Here is a 14220-nt window from a genome sequence, read left to right as displayed (position 1 = left end):
ACTTCACACCTTGCAACACAGGCAAGAACCCCTTCTTTGACCGGTCCATTTTGAACTTATTCAAAATCTTGTCAAGGTATGTGCTTTGTGAAAGTCCTATCAAGCATCTCGATCTATCTCTATAGATCTTAATGCCCAATATGTAAGAAGCTTCGCCCAGGTATTCCTTTGAAAAAACTCCTTTCAAATGACCCTTTATGCTTTCCAGAAATTCTATATAATTTCCAATCATTAATATGTCATCCACATATAGAAATGCTACAGCGCTCCCACTCACTTTCTTGTAAATACAAGCTTCTCCATAAGTTTGTATAAGCCATAAGCTTTGATCACCTCATCAAAGCGCATATTCCAACTCTGAGATGCTTGCACCGGCCCATATATGGATCACTGGAGCTTGCATACTTCGTTAGCATCTTTAGGATCGACAAAACCTTCCGGTTGCATCATATACAACTCTTCCTTAAGGAAACCATTAATGAACACTATTTTGACGTCCATTTGCCAGATTTCATAATCATAGTATGCGGCAATTGCTAACATAATTCTAACAGACTTAAGCATCGCTATGGGTGAGAAAGTCTCATCGTAGTCAACTCCTTGAATTTGTCAAAAACCTTTTGCGACAAGTCGAGCTTTATAGATGGCGACATTACCACCAACGTCTGTCTTCTTCTTAAAGATCCATTTATTCTCAATGGCTTGCTGGTCAACGGGCAAGTCCACCAAAGTCCACACTTTGTTCTCATACATGGATCCTATCTCGGATTTCATGGCCTCAAGCCATTTGTCGGAAGCCGGGTTCATCATTGCTTCTTCATAGTTCATAGGTTCGTGTCAGTGCACTAAACATAGGTTCATAATACCCTGACTTATGCACACACAAGTAGCAACTTCCCCGGGAATGATACATTTTCAACAAAGGTTTCCCAAGCTAAAAGAAGCAGCTCTTCGGGATATCAAAGAGCGCACCAAGAAGACCAAGACAAGCTTCAAAGATGAAGTACTAGAAGCAGGCCCTCGCTGGCAAGACAAAGACTTGGCCGGCGCTAGACCCGGCAAGACTTCTCCAACCACCAGCGCTCCACCTCACCGAGAAGATAGTCACCCATCGGTGAGGTGTCGAGCCCACAGATAGTTTGGTGGGGCTTGTTGGGCACGTGGTGGCCCGCTGGAAGAGGAATTACCTTTATTGACACCCATCCAAATGGCACGCCAAGCTAATAAGAGTTAGTTGGGTGAGTGGTGCTTTACCCTTGCTGGGGCTTCTCGTCCTCTCGACACCTAGCTATGCATTTAATGCATTTTTTCCTAACTAGCAGAGTTAGGTATGATAGCGCTGTTACTATCTAATCATCCTGTAATGAACCTTTTGCCACTTTGGTGACCCCTTAAGCTATAAAAGGAGGGCCAGGGAAACCTTTACAAGGGTTCGAACCCGTAGCAACCCCACGCATATACGTACCTATGTAGCAGCCTCTCTTTGCTCCTTTCCGGGGGAGAGCGCTCCGTGTACTTGTGCACACACCCATTCAATACACCAAAGTAGGAGTAGGGTTTTACACTTCTCAATGGCCCGGACCTGGGTAAAAACTGCAGCGTCTCTCATTGTTCTTGCTCTTTGCGTTGAGTGCACCCTCCTTGCCGAACTAGAAAGGGGCAGCATTGTCCCATAGATCGCTGGCTCCACGCCGCATCTTTGGCGCACCAGGTAGGGGGCATCACTGGCGTGAACCAAGGCAATGAACGACGCATCGACTTCATCAAGTTTAGCATCTTCTTCACCATCTTCATCACCTTTCATGGCTCGCAAGAAGAAGGGCTCCATGGAAACTAAACCTTCCACGTCCAAACTCCCACCACAAGCATCCGGGGCGGCGCAGGCGGCGCCGCCACCACAGACGGCGCGAACATCGCGGTGGGCGCGACCAACACAGGAGCTGCGGTCATCGTGCCCACAATGGCGGAAACGGGCAATGGAGACGCCGGAACATCTGCCTCGACCATCCGGCGGAGATAGCAACAACAACGTGGGTGGCGTGGGCGCGTAGCTCCCGCCTCCTCAGCGCACCGGCGAATGCAGTCATTAGAGTGATCCTGTTCAGTCGGGTGTGAGCCATGACCCCCCCTCTGCGACGACTCCAGCGGCGGCGACAAGGGGAACGACATCGAGACACACGCCGGGTCCACCATGAGATGGGCGCGACGTGACACCAAGTGGTGCTGTTGTACCTCCACAACGGTGCCCACACAACAATACGCCTGTCTATCAAGATCAAGATGTCTAGGCGCCTCCACTCCCGCCACGCCAGCCCGCTGTCACTCCCATAGTTCGGTGACAAGATTGTAATGGCGCTCCTGCTGGCTCTGCAAGAGTCGAGTGATGTCACGTTCTTCGTGCTCCAACATGCCTTCGACGGCAATGGAAGCGATGGCGCGAGCTCAGATGCTGTTGGATTTTCCTCCAGTAGCTGACAAGATGGATGAGTGGAGAGCCACTATCCGGAGCTTGATTGAGTTTGCCGATGCAAACAGATCCCAGTGGGCGGAATTGTCGCGGCGCCTGCCAACTGTGCCCATGATACGTCTCCAACGTATCTATTTTTTTGATTGTTCCATGCTATTATATTATCCATCTAGGATGTTTTATATGCATTTATATGCTATTTTATATGATTTTGGGACTAACCTATTAACCTAGAGCCCAGTGCCAGTTTCTGTTTTTTCCTTGTTTTTGAGTTTTACAGAAAACTAATACCAAACGGAGTCCAATTGACGTGCCAATTTTTGATGATTTTTTATGGACCAAAAGAAGCCCCCGGAGTAAAAGAGTTGGGCCAGAAGAGTCCCGGGCTGCCCACGAGGGTGGGGGCGCCCTACCCCCTGGGCGCGCCCCCTATCTCGTGGACGGCTCGGAGACCCCCCTGACCTGAGACCTACACCAAAAATTCCTATAAATACAGAAAACTCCAGAAAATAACCTAGATCGGGAGTTCCGCCGCCTCAAGCCTCTGTAGCCACCAAAAACCAATCGGGACCCTGTTCCGGCACCCTGCCGGAGGGGGGAATCCCTCATCGGTGGCCATCTTCATCATCCCGGTGCTCTCCATGACAAGGAGGGAGTAGTTCACCCTCGGGGCTGAGGGTATGTACCAGTAGCTATGTGTTTGATCTCTCTCTCTCTCTCGTGTTCTTGATTTGGGACGATCTTGATGTATCGCGAGCTTTGCTATTATAGTTGGATCTTATGATGTTTCTTCCCCTCTACTCTCTTGTAATGGATTGAGTTTTCCCTTTGAAGTTATCTTATCAGATTGAGTCTTTAAGGATTTGAGAACACTTGATGTATGTCTTGCATGTGCTTATTTGTGGTGACATTGGGATATTCACGTGATCTACTTGATGTATGTTTTGGTGATCAACTTGCGGGTTTAGTGACCTTGTGAACTTATGCATAGGGGTTGGCACACGTTTTCGTCTTGACTCTCCGGTAGAAACTTTGGGGCACTCTTTGAAGTTCTTTGTGTTGGTTGAATAGATGATTCTGAGATTGTGTGATGCATATCGTATAATCATACCCACGGATACTTGAGGTGACATTGGAGTATCTAGGTGACATTAGGGTTTTGGTTGATTTGTATCTTAAGGTGTTATTCTAGTACGAACTCTATGATAGATCGAACAAAAAGAATAGCTTCGTGTTATTTTACTATGGACTCTTGAATAGATCGATCAGAAAGGATAACTTTGAGGTGGTTTCGTACCCTACAATAATCTCTTCGTTTGTTCTCCGCTATTAGTGACTTTGGAGTGACTCTTTGTTGCATGTTGAGGGATAGTTATATGATCCAATTGTGTTATTATTGTTGAGAGAACTTGCACTAGTGAAAGTATGAACCCTAGGCCTTGTTTCAATGCATTGCAATACCTTTTACGCTCACTTTTACCACTTGCTACCTTGCTGTTTTTATATTTTCAGATTACAAAAACCTATATATACCATCCATATTGCACTTGTGTCACCATCTCTTCGCCGAACTAGTGCACCTATACAATTTACCATTGTATTGGGTGTGTTGGGTACACAAGAGACTCTTTGTTATTTGGTTGCAGGGTTGCTTGAGAGAGACCATCTTCAACCAACGCCTCCCACGGATTGATAAACCTTAGGTCATCCACTTGAGGAAAATTTGCTACTGTCCTACAAACCTCTGCACTTGGAGGCCCAACAACGTCTACAAGAATAAGGTTGCACAGTAGACATCAACCCATAGCTCAAACTGATGGTCGTGTGGCAGGCGGTGCACCAACGGTCCAATCACCTCCACGGCAGCAATCCCAGCAGCAGCGCCGGCACTCGCAGCAGACCCAGCGGAACACATAGCCCGACGACATGTCGATGGCCTCCTCAGATCCATAGGCGTAGCAAATTCAGCGGCAAGTGTTGTTGGACATGCGAGAAGAAGACGCTCACACCACCATTTAATAATGCAAGGATGCGCGTCGTCAATTAGACAAGTGCAACAGTCCAATTGTTGATGAGCCAGCGCCCGTTGTTGGCGGGTACCCACCTTAGGTGGTTGGGTACCCTGCCTTCACACGCGAGCTGCAGCAAGTCCATTAGCCATCCGTCCGCGCGTTCCAGCCCGAAGTACCAGAAAAGTATGATGACAAGCTAAACCCGGGAGAGTTCTTAGGCATTTACACAATTGCTGTGCAGGCTACCAGAGGAAGGGTTGAAAAGATTCTAGCTAATTATTTCCCATTGGTGCTCAAGCCCAATGTGAGAGCCTGGCTGATGAATTTGCCAGAGAACTCCATTTCCTCATGGTCAGATCTATGCAAAGAATTGTCGGTGCCTTTACCGGAGGACAGAAAGGCCCCGGGTTGCCCAGTGACTTGCAAGTGATCCCACAAAAGGAATGATAAAATCTGTGTAGGTATATTTAGAGGTTCAGTCGTGTACACCATAGCATTCTAGATGTGCACCCAACAGCTGTGATTGCCGCATTCCACACGAACATGCGCAACCGCAAGATGCGGGAAAAGATGCACATACAATTGCCGAAGACCATCAAAAAGCTTTACACATTGACAGGTTCAGTCGTGTACCGGAAGATGCTGGCATTGAAGTTGACTCTGATGATGATGATGTTGCCGCCCCGAAGAAGAAAGGACGAAGGCACAACAGAAAGCGCAAGGGCAAATCAATTATGGCTGTAGAGGGATCCAATGATTCTAGCCCTGCCAAGAAAACCAAGACAGAAAGCACCGGCAAGGAAGCAACTGCATGCACTGATTGCCAGGTTGCGGCGGCAGGAGAGAAGGCCGGCAAATCTGACGGGCCGTACTACAAGATTCACCGTACTAAAGGTCACCACCTCCAGGAGTGCCATCAAGTCGAACAGCTAGCTGAGAAACAGAAAGCTGAATACGAGAAGCGGGACAAGGAGAAGGGCCAGAACGGTAGGGGTGGATCCGGCAAGAAAGGTCATGGCGGCCGAGGTGGACGCCGCGACAATCTTTACCTAATATCAAAGACGGAGGCTTTCATAGTTCTCCATACGTTGAATTTTTGTTTTTTCATAGTTCTCCACACGTTGATATTTGTTTTTTCACTTTTTAAGGTGGTACTATTTATTTTCTTAGACACTATGTTTGATTTTTTTGTGTAAGTGGCTGCTTCGTTCAATTGGGCCTCTGGCTGGGCCTTCATCCATACTCAGAATTGTGTCTGTAGTAGCCTGTACAACCAATTGATCTACAGTAATGCACCGAATAATCCCACCTTGCTCCAATGAATTTGACTCACACCAACTTATTTATGTCCCAGATTATCTGTAGCATCAACCAAAACTCCTCAAGAATCAAGAAAAACGCAGTTGAACACAGTGGGCCCCAGACGAGAGCTAGCTGGTAGTGGGGCCAGAAGAGGAAGGCGCGCGCTGCAGAAGGCGGCCGGAGGGAGTGTAGAGAATGATTTGGTGCATCGGTGATTGATTGATCGTGCACTAGGCACATATATATAGGTACAAGGGGTGCGGCCGGTGTCTTGTCTCCCAAGATACAAGTACATACAGGGGGAGAGAGACACTACAGGTGCGGCATACAAAACCCAGACTAAGTACATGTACACATGTTCAACACCCCCCGCAGTCGAAGCGTCGCCGATGACGCATAGACTGGACCGAAAGCCCTCAAACGTCGAGGTGGGTAGTCCCTTCGTTTAACATCGGCAAACGGCTGATCGGTGGGCACATGTAGAACTCGAACACGACCAAGTGCGACGTGCTCCCTGACGAAGTGGATGTCGAGCTCAATATGCTTCGTCCGTCGGTGATGGACAGGGTTGGCAGCAAGGTACACCGCGGAGACGTTGTCACAGTAGACAAGCATCGCCTTGGTAACCTCACATAGCAACTCCTGAAGTAGCTGTCGTAGCCAAGAGCACTCCGCAACGGCGTTGGCCACAACCCTGTACTCAGCCTCGGCGCTCGATCATGAGACCGTGGGTTGTCGTTTAGACGACCACGAAATCAGAGAGGGCCCGAGGTAGATGCAGTAGCCGGAAGTGGAGCGTCAAGTGTCGGGACACCCAGCCCAGTCGGCGTCGGAGTAGGCGACAAGGCTGGTGTCAGGTGATGCCGTTAGGGTGAGACCCATAGCTGTGGTGCCACGTATGTACCGAAGAATACGTTTCACCAGAGCCCAATGAGTATCACGAGGAGCATGCATATGAAGGCACACCTGCTGGATAGCGTACTGAATGTCCGGACGCGTCAGCGTGAGGTACTGAAGCACACCGACGATGGAGCGGTAGAAGGGAGCGTCGGACGCCGGAGAAGCCTCGACGTCAGACACCTTAGCCTTCGTGTTGACAGGCGTAGGAGCAGGCTTGCAGTTAAGCATGCCCGCTCCCTCCAGAAGCTCGTAGGCGTACTTCTGCTGGTGCAGGAAGAAGCTAGTGGCCCGACGCACAACCTCGATGCCGAGGAAGCAGTGGAGCGCCCCCAAGTCCTTGAGGGCGAACTCGGTGCCGAGGCGAGCTGTGATCTGCTGAAGGAGCGCTGGCGAGGATGCAGTCAGGATGATGTCGTCGATGTACAGGAGGAGGTACGTGGTGGCGGGGCCCTGGTGATAAACAAACAGGGAGGCATCGGACCGTGTGGACCGGAACCTCTGCTGCTGAAGGAAGGCCGTGATCCGCTGGTACCAGGCCCGAGGCGCCTGCTTCAACTCGTAGAGAGAACGGGAGAGCAAGCACACATGGTCCGGATAGTCGGTGTCGACAAAACTAGCAGGCTGCTGACAGAACACCTGCTCGTCGAGATGGCCATGCAAGAAAGCATTAGACACATCGAGCTGGTGGACTGGCCAGGTGCGAGAAACATCAAGCTGGAGGACAGCGCGAATCGTGCCCGGTTTGACAACCAGGGCGAAGGCGCCGGTGAAGTCCACGCCGGCACGCTGGCGGAAGCCGCGCACCACCCAACGCGCCTTGTAGTGCTCGAGAGAGCCGTTTGGGCGAGTCTTGTGGCGGAAGACCCACTTGCCAGTGATGACATTGGCATGGGGAGGCTGCGGGAAAAGCTGCCACGTACGGTTGCGCTACAGGGTGTCAAACTCCTCATGCATCGCAGCTAGCCAGTTCGGATCCCGAAGGGCTGCGCGAGCGGAGGTGGGGAGCAGAGACGGTGCCGAGGCAGACGCAACACACGCGTACTCGTCAGACGTGTAGCGCGTGCTAGGACAAAGAGTCCCAGTCCGAGCCCGAGTGACCACACCGGTGAGGGGTGCGGCCGCGGACGACGGGGGCCGCGACAGGGGCGACCGGGGGTCCGCGTCGGCCGCGGGGACGGGGGCCGCGGCGGGGGCTGCAGCGACAGGAGCCGCCGGCGCGGGGAGCGCGGGCAGGGACGAGCCTAGTGCGCGTCTGGGTGGTTTGCCAGAGGTGGAGGCAGGGGCGAACTATGTCGTGGGAGACGCCGAGGGTGACGCTACCTGCTGAAATGGGAACACCAGCTCATCAAAGTACACATGCCGCAAAGTGAAAACGCGGTGGGACACTGGATCATAGCACCAGTAACCTTTGGTGTTGGGAGGATAACCAAGGAAGATGCACGGAAGCGACCGGGCATCGAGTTTGTGAGGAGCAGTGGATGCGGTGCTAGGATAACAGAGATACCCGAAGATGCGAAGACCATCATAAGATGGCACCACACCGAAGAGGAGCTGGTGAGGAGTGTAGTTCCAGCGTGAACGACATGGGCGAATGTTAATAAGGAGGCTGGCGATCGCGAGCGCGTCTGGCCAGAACCGAGGAGGCACGTAGGAGTGGAAGAGCAACGTGCGGACACAGTCATTAAGAGTGCGAATGACGCGCTTGGCGCGACCATTCTGCTGTGACGTGTAGGGACAAGTGAGGCAAAAAATGGTGCCGTGGGATGCAAGAAGATTGCGGACGGCGACGTTGTCAAACTCCTTGCCGTTGTCAGTTTGCAAGGCGAGAATAGGACGATCGAACTGTGTGGTGACACATGAATAGAAAGCTATGAGTGTGGCAAGAGCATCGGACTTGCGACGGAGAGGGAATGTCCACACATAATGAGAAAAATCATCCAATATCACCAAATAGTATAAGTAGCCCGTGTTGCTCGCAACCGGGGACGTCCAAACATCATTATGCAATAACTGAAACGAAAAGGTGGAAATGTTTGTAGACTCGCTAAAGGGAAGATGAACGTGCTTGCCAAGGTGGCAAGCCTCACAAGTATGGTCGTCAACCTTATTACACGAGAAAGAAAAACTTTGAAGAATCTGACGCATAACGGTGTAGTTGGGATGACCGAGGCGGGCGTGCCAAAGATCGACACTAGCGACGAAGGCGGCGAGACGACGGGTGGTGGCGGCGCCGGAGGGATGCATCGGGTAAAGCTCGTCCGGGCTGTCACATCGGTGGAGTACCATCCGTGTACGGGCGTCCTTCACAGAAAAGCTGATGTCATCAAATTCAACAGTGATAGGATTCTCACGAGCAAGGCGACGAACAGAAACTAGATTAGTGACTAAGTCAGGAGACACAAGAACATTAGACATGTTAACGGTCGGGGCTGCCAGCTGTAGATGGCACCGAAAAGCTCAGCCCAGCCGCGGCACTAGGAGAGCCCTCCCGGCAAAGCCGATTAGGCAGCATCGCAGGTCCGCGGGCGCTCCGGAGATGGAGTGCAAGTAGTTGAATAAGTCCTGCGGCCTGCGGTTGATGATGAGCGTGAAGACGCGCTCCGGGTCGAGATAGAGGCCGGAGGGAGATGTAGCCGCCGAGGGATCCCATCTGCACGGATGAGCGAACCACGAGCCCAGCGGCGCGAAGGCAAGCGAGCGGGCGGGAAGGTGGGCAGTGGTGGCGGGAGAGAGTGGGGCGGCCGATGCCTACAGTAGGCTAAGCCGTTGCTCGGGACGGGACGGCTGACCAGAGGAGGTCGTGGAGGTGCTCGTGGGGCGAAGAGCCTGCGCTGGCTGTGTGTGCGTGGTGGCACACCTGAGGGACGAGGGATGTGTGTGCGGGGCGGCGCGCGTGAGGGACGAGGGAGGGGTGAGATCGGGCTAGGTTAGCTGGGCTTGGTGGGCTGTTCGCAGGCTAGGCTCTAGAGAGACAGTTTCCATTAAAAAAAGAGAAATGGGAAAATGCAGAACTAGGAGATAATGGAATTTCTTCATGGGACCAAATTTCCTAGCTAGACTCCAAAAACTTTGTCCCATAAGATTGGTTCCACAAAATGTTTGGAGGGTTTGAATTCAAACGTTTTGCATTTGATTCAAATTGGCAACATGAAAAGTAATAAAAAACAGTCCATACAAACGTCCATAATTTATGTTTGAGATGTCTGCTTGAGCTAGAGGTTTCATCTATGCAACATATATCTGTCTCTGGATTCCCAATGTAGCTGAAGGAGATAGAGAATAAAAAGGGGATCTATTTTTATCTCTATATTGTATTATTAGAATGGGTGAAGGGATGGATAGCACACTGATCGGTTAGTTTATTGCCTTGTGAGGAGTACTGAGAAAATATTATAAGATTATGTATTCATTTCTTACAATACTAGGTATAATAGGTTAATAATTCCCCCCTTTTGTAGGTTCATTAATCAAGCCTTGGCAGAAGAACTTGACAAGTTTCCAACAATTAAAGATCCAAATCACGAAATTGCATTTCAATTATTTGTGAAAGGATATCAATTGCTAGAACCCTCGATAAAAGAAAGAGATGCTGTGCATGAATCACTCACCTATTCTTCCGAATTATATGTATCTGCGAGATTAATTTTTGGTTTCGATGTGCAAAAGCAAACCATTTCTATTGGAAACATTCCTATAATGAATTCCTTAGGAATCTTTATTATAAATGGAATATACCAAATTGTGATCAATCAAATATTGCTAAGTCCTGGTATTTACTACCTCTCGGAATTAGATCATAAGGGAATTTCTATCTAAAGTGGGACTATAATATCAGACTGGGGAGGGAGATCGGAATTAGCAATTGATAAAAAAGAAAGGATATGGGCTCGCGTGAGTAGAAAACAAAAGATATCTATTCTAGTTCTACCATCAGCTATGGGTTCGAATCTAAGAGAAATTCTAGATAATGTTTCCTACCCTAAAATTTTCTTGTCTTTCCCGAATGCTAAGGAGAAGAAGAGGATTGAGTCAAAAGAAAAAGCTATTTTGGAGTTTTATCAACAATTTGCTTGTGTAGGTGGGGACCTGGTATTTTCGGAGTCCTTATGCGAGGAATTACAAAAAAAATTCAACAAAAATGTGAATTAGGAAGGATTGGTCGACGAAATATGAATTACAGACTTAATCTTGATATACCTCAGAACAATACATTCTTGTTACCACGAGATGTATTGGCCGCTACGGATCATTTGATTGGAATGAAATTTGGAACGGGTATACTTGACGATGACGATATGAATCACTTGAAAAATAAACGTATTCGTTCGGTTGCAGATCTATTACAAGATCAATTCAGATTGTCTCTTGGTGTTTACAACATGCAGTTCAAACAAGTATTCATAGAATATTCATACATCAATCGAAACCGACTCCCCAAACTTTGGTAACTCCAACTTAAATTTTATTAATAACTACTTATGAGACCTTTTTTTGGCACATACCCGTTATCTCAAGTTTTTGATCAAACGAATCCATTAACACAAACTGTTCATGGGAGAAAAGTGAGTTGTTTAGGTCCTGGAGGATTGACGGGGAGAACTACAAGTTTTTGGAGCCGAGATATTCATCCAAGTCACTATGGGCGTATTTGTCCAATTGACACGTCTGAAGGAATCAATGTTGGACTTACTGGATCCTTAGAAATTCATGCGAGAATTGATCACTTGTGGGGATCCATAGAGAGTCTGTTTTATGAAATATCTGCTGAGAAAGCAAAAGAAAAAAAGAGAGACGGGTGGTTTATCTATCACCTAATAGAGATGAATATTATATGATAGTAGCAGGAAATTCTTTGTCCTTGAATCAGGGTATTCAGGAAGAACAGGTTGTTCCGGCTAGATACCGTCAAGAATTCTTGACTATTGCATGGGAACAGATTCATGTTAGAAGTATTTTTCCTTTCCAATATTTTTCTATTGGGGGTTCTCTCATTCCTTTTATTGAGCACAATGATGCGAATCGGGCTTTAATGAGTTCTAATATGTAGCGCCAAGGTTAGAATTTATTCTTAATACTTTTCTCGTATTTGTGGATGCTTGCGAGAGGGTTAATCATAAGTAGGAGGTTCGTTCAAGCAAGAACAACACCTAAGCACCGGTCCACTCACATTTCAAATTATCAAAGTAGCGAACACGAATAGAACCAGCATGATGAAAGTGACTAGATGAAATTCCCATGTACCCTCAAGAGCGTTGTGCTTATTATAAGAGACCGTTTTGGCCTGTCCTTTGCCTCAAAAGGATTGGGCTATCTTGCTGCACTTTTGGTACTATTATCGTTACTTGCTTGTTACAAATTAAATTGCTATCAAACTACTCTGTTACTTATAATTTCAGCACTTGCAGACATTACCTTGTTGAAAACCACTTGTCATTTCCTTCTGCTCCTCGTTGGGTTCGACAATCTTACTTATCGAAAAGAGCTACAATTGATCCCCTATACTTGTGGGTCATCGTATAACCATCATGGAGGTAGAATGTATGGGACAAAGCAAAGTAATTGCCATGAATAACATTACTTACACATAACTCCTAGACGAACACCTGCAACTGACATTTTCCTTCATCTTCAGTATAATATTTCCATGATGGGAAGATACACACATAGGATTTAACAACATCAAATGCGATAGATGCTAAACTACGAATGGCTGGTTGTGCTTCCTCCACATGAATAGGTGTACTAACTGGTGGAGTTGGGGTTCGCCGTGGTAGTACTAGCGCTTTGGGCACTGGAACTGCCTTACTAACTTCTCTTGTTTGGGACCTCTGTGGTGGAGATGGTGCTGTGTCAACAGGAACTGTGTTACTATCTGCTGGGGTTGGGGTTAGATTGGGTGAAGCTGGTTCTTTGTCCATTGCAGTAGGAGTACAATCTGCGAGAGTCTGGGTTTTGTGTGGTAGGGCTGGTTCTCATGCATGTACAACCGGGGTGCTATCTCCACCAAGAGGTAGCACTGTTTTATTTGTAGACCATGTTTTTACTATGCTAGATACTTCCATCACCCGCTCCAATTCAAATAGATGATAAACAGGAAGCATAGTTGAATGTACAAACCTTGTATGAGAGATAGATGCAATAAATAGTGTGGAAAAAAGAGGGCATGAAATAGTTGACATGTTTATTGTTTAACTAAAAAGGATAGCATGACATAATTTCACATATATGATGTCTATCTAAACTGGATAGATAGCATGACATAATTCAAAGATATGATGACTAACTAAACAGGAGGCATGAGATAATTATATGATGTCTTTAGTAAACAGGTTCACATGACATAATTCACATCCATGTTACCTAAGTAATCAGGATCGCATGATTTAATTCACATATGTGATTTATATGCTAAGCAGAGGGCATTCGCATATATGATGTCTGAACTAAGAACATGGTGTTGAATATTGTGTATATGATGTCTAAATTATGCAATACAAGACACCATATGCATGATATGAGCAGTATAACTGTGCCAAGTTAGAGCATACACCTCGGTGGGGGAATAGGACTGGTCATCTATCTATGAATCCATCTCTGAGGAGCTATTGGGACCCAACAAGAGATCTGCTTCGACAGGTAGCACTGTCTGCTCTAAAGACCTTGTTTTCACTCCAGATTTTTCCATCACCCACTCAAATGGCTAATTCACAGGAAAAGTAGTTTAATGTACAAACATTGTCAAGAAATGTAAATTTAATGAAGAAAAGGATGGGCAAGATATCATTCAAATATATGATGCCTGGTTAAACAAGATGGCATTGCATATTTCACATATATTATGGCTGGCTAAAAGAGATGAGACTGATAATTCCCATATATGATATAGAAACTAAACAGGTGGCATTACATAACACATCTAAACTAAGCAAATGACATATACGATGTCGAAAGTAGGCTCTGCAAGGCAACATATGCATGATATGACCAACATCATCATGCCAAGTTAGAGCAAACACCTTCGGGGGTAAATAGGAGTGGTCAGCCGCGTCTGAATCCGCCTCAGAACAGATATCTTCCTCTGGATTACAATCTAGAGAGGGGGGGCTTTGCCATTGAACCCACCATGGAGCGATGTCTGCATGACATTGTATTGCTGCGCAAAACTCTTCTCTTTTTCTCTACATGTTCAACATGACTGTGTACAATATCTAACATGCATATGAAAAAAATAGTGAGATTATGTAAGGAGAGCATGCAGAAATCTGGAGTGATGGTAACAACCAGTGGATGGATCCAAAAATAATGATAGCTGGCTGATGTGTGACGCCCCCGATTCAACCGTACACTAATCATGCATGCAAATGTGTATGATCAATATCAGGGACTCACGGGAAGATATCACAACACAACTTTAGACACAAATTAAAATAATGCAAGCTTTATATTACAAGCCAGGGGCCTCGAGGGCTCGAATACATTAGCTCGAATACAAACGAGTCAGCGGAAGCAACAATATCTGAGTACAGACATAAGTTAAAC

The sequence above is a fragment of the Triticum aestivum genome, chromosome 3D (assembly GCF_018294505.1).
Source record: "Triticum aestivum cultivar Chinese Spring chromosome 3D, IWGSC CS RefSeq v2.1, whole genome shotgun sequence".
NCBI classification, from domain to species: domain Eukaryota; kingdom Viridiplantae; phylum Streptophyta; class Magnoliopsida; order Poales; family Poaceae; genus Triticum; species Triticum aestivum.
The sequence above is the reverse complement of the archived record's forward strand: the minus strand, read 5'-3'. Positions refer to the sequence as shown.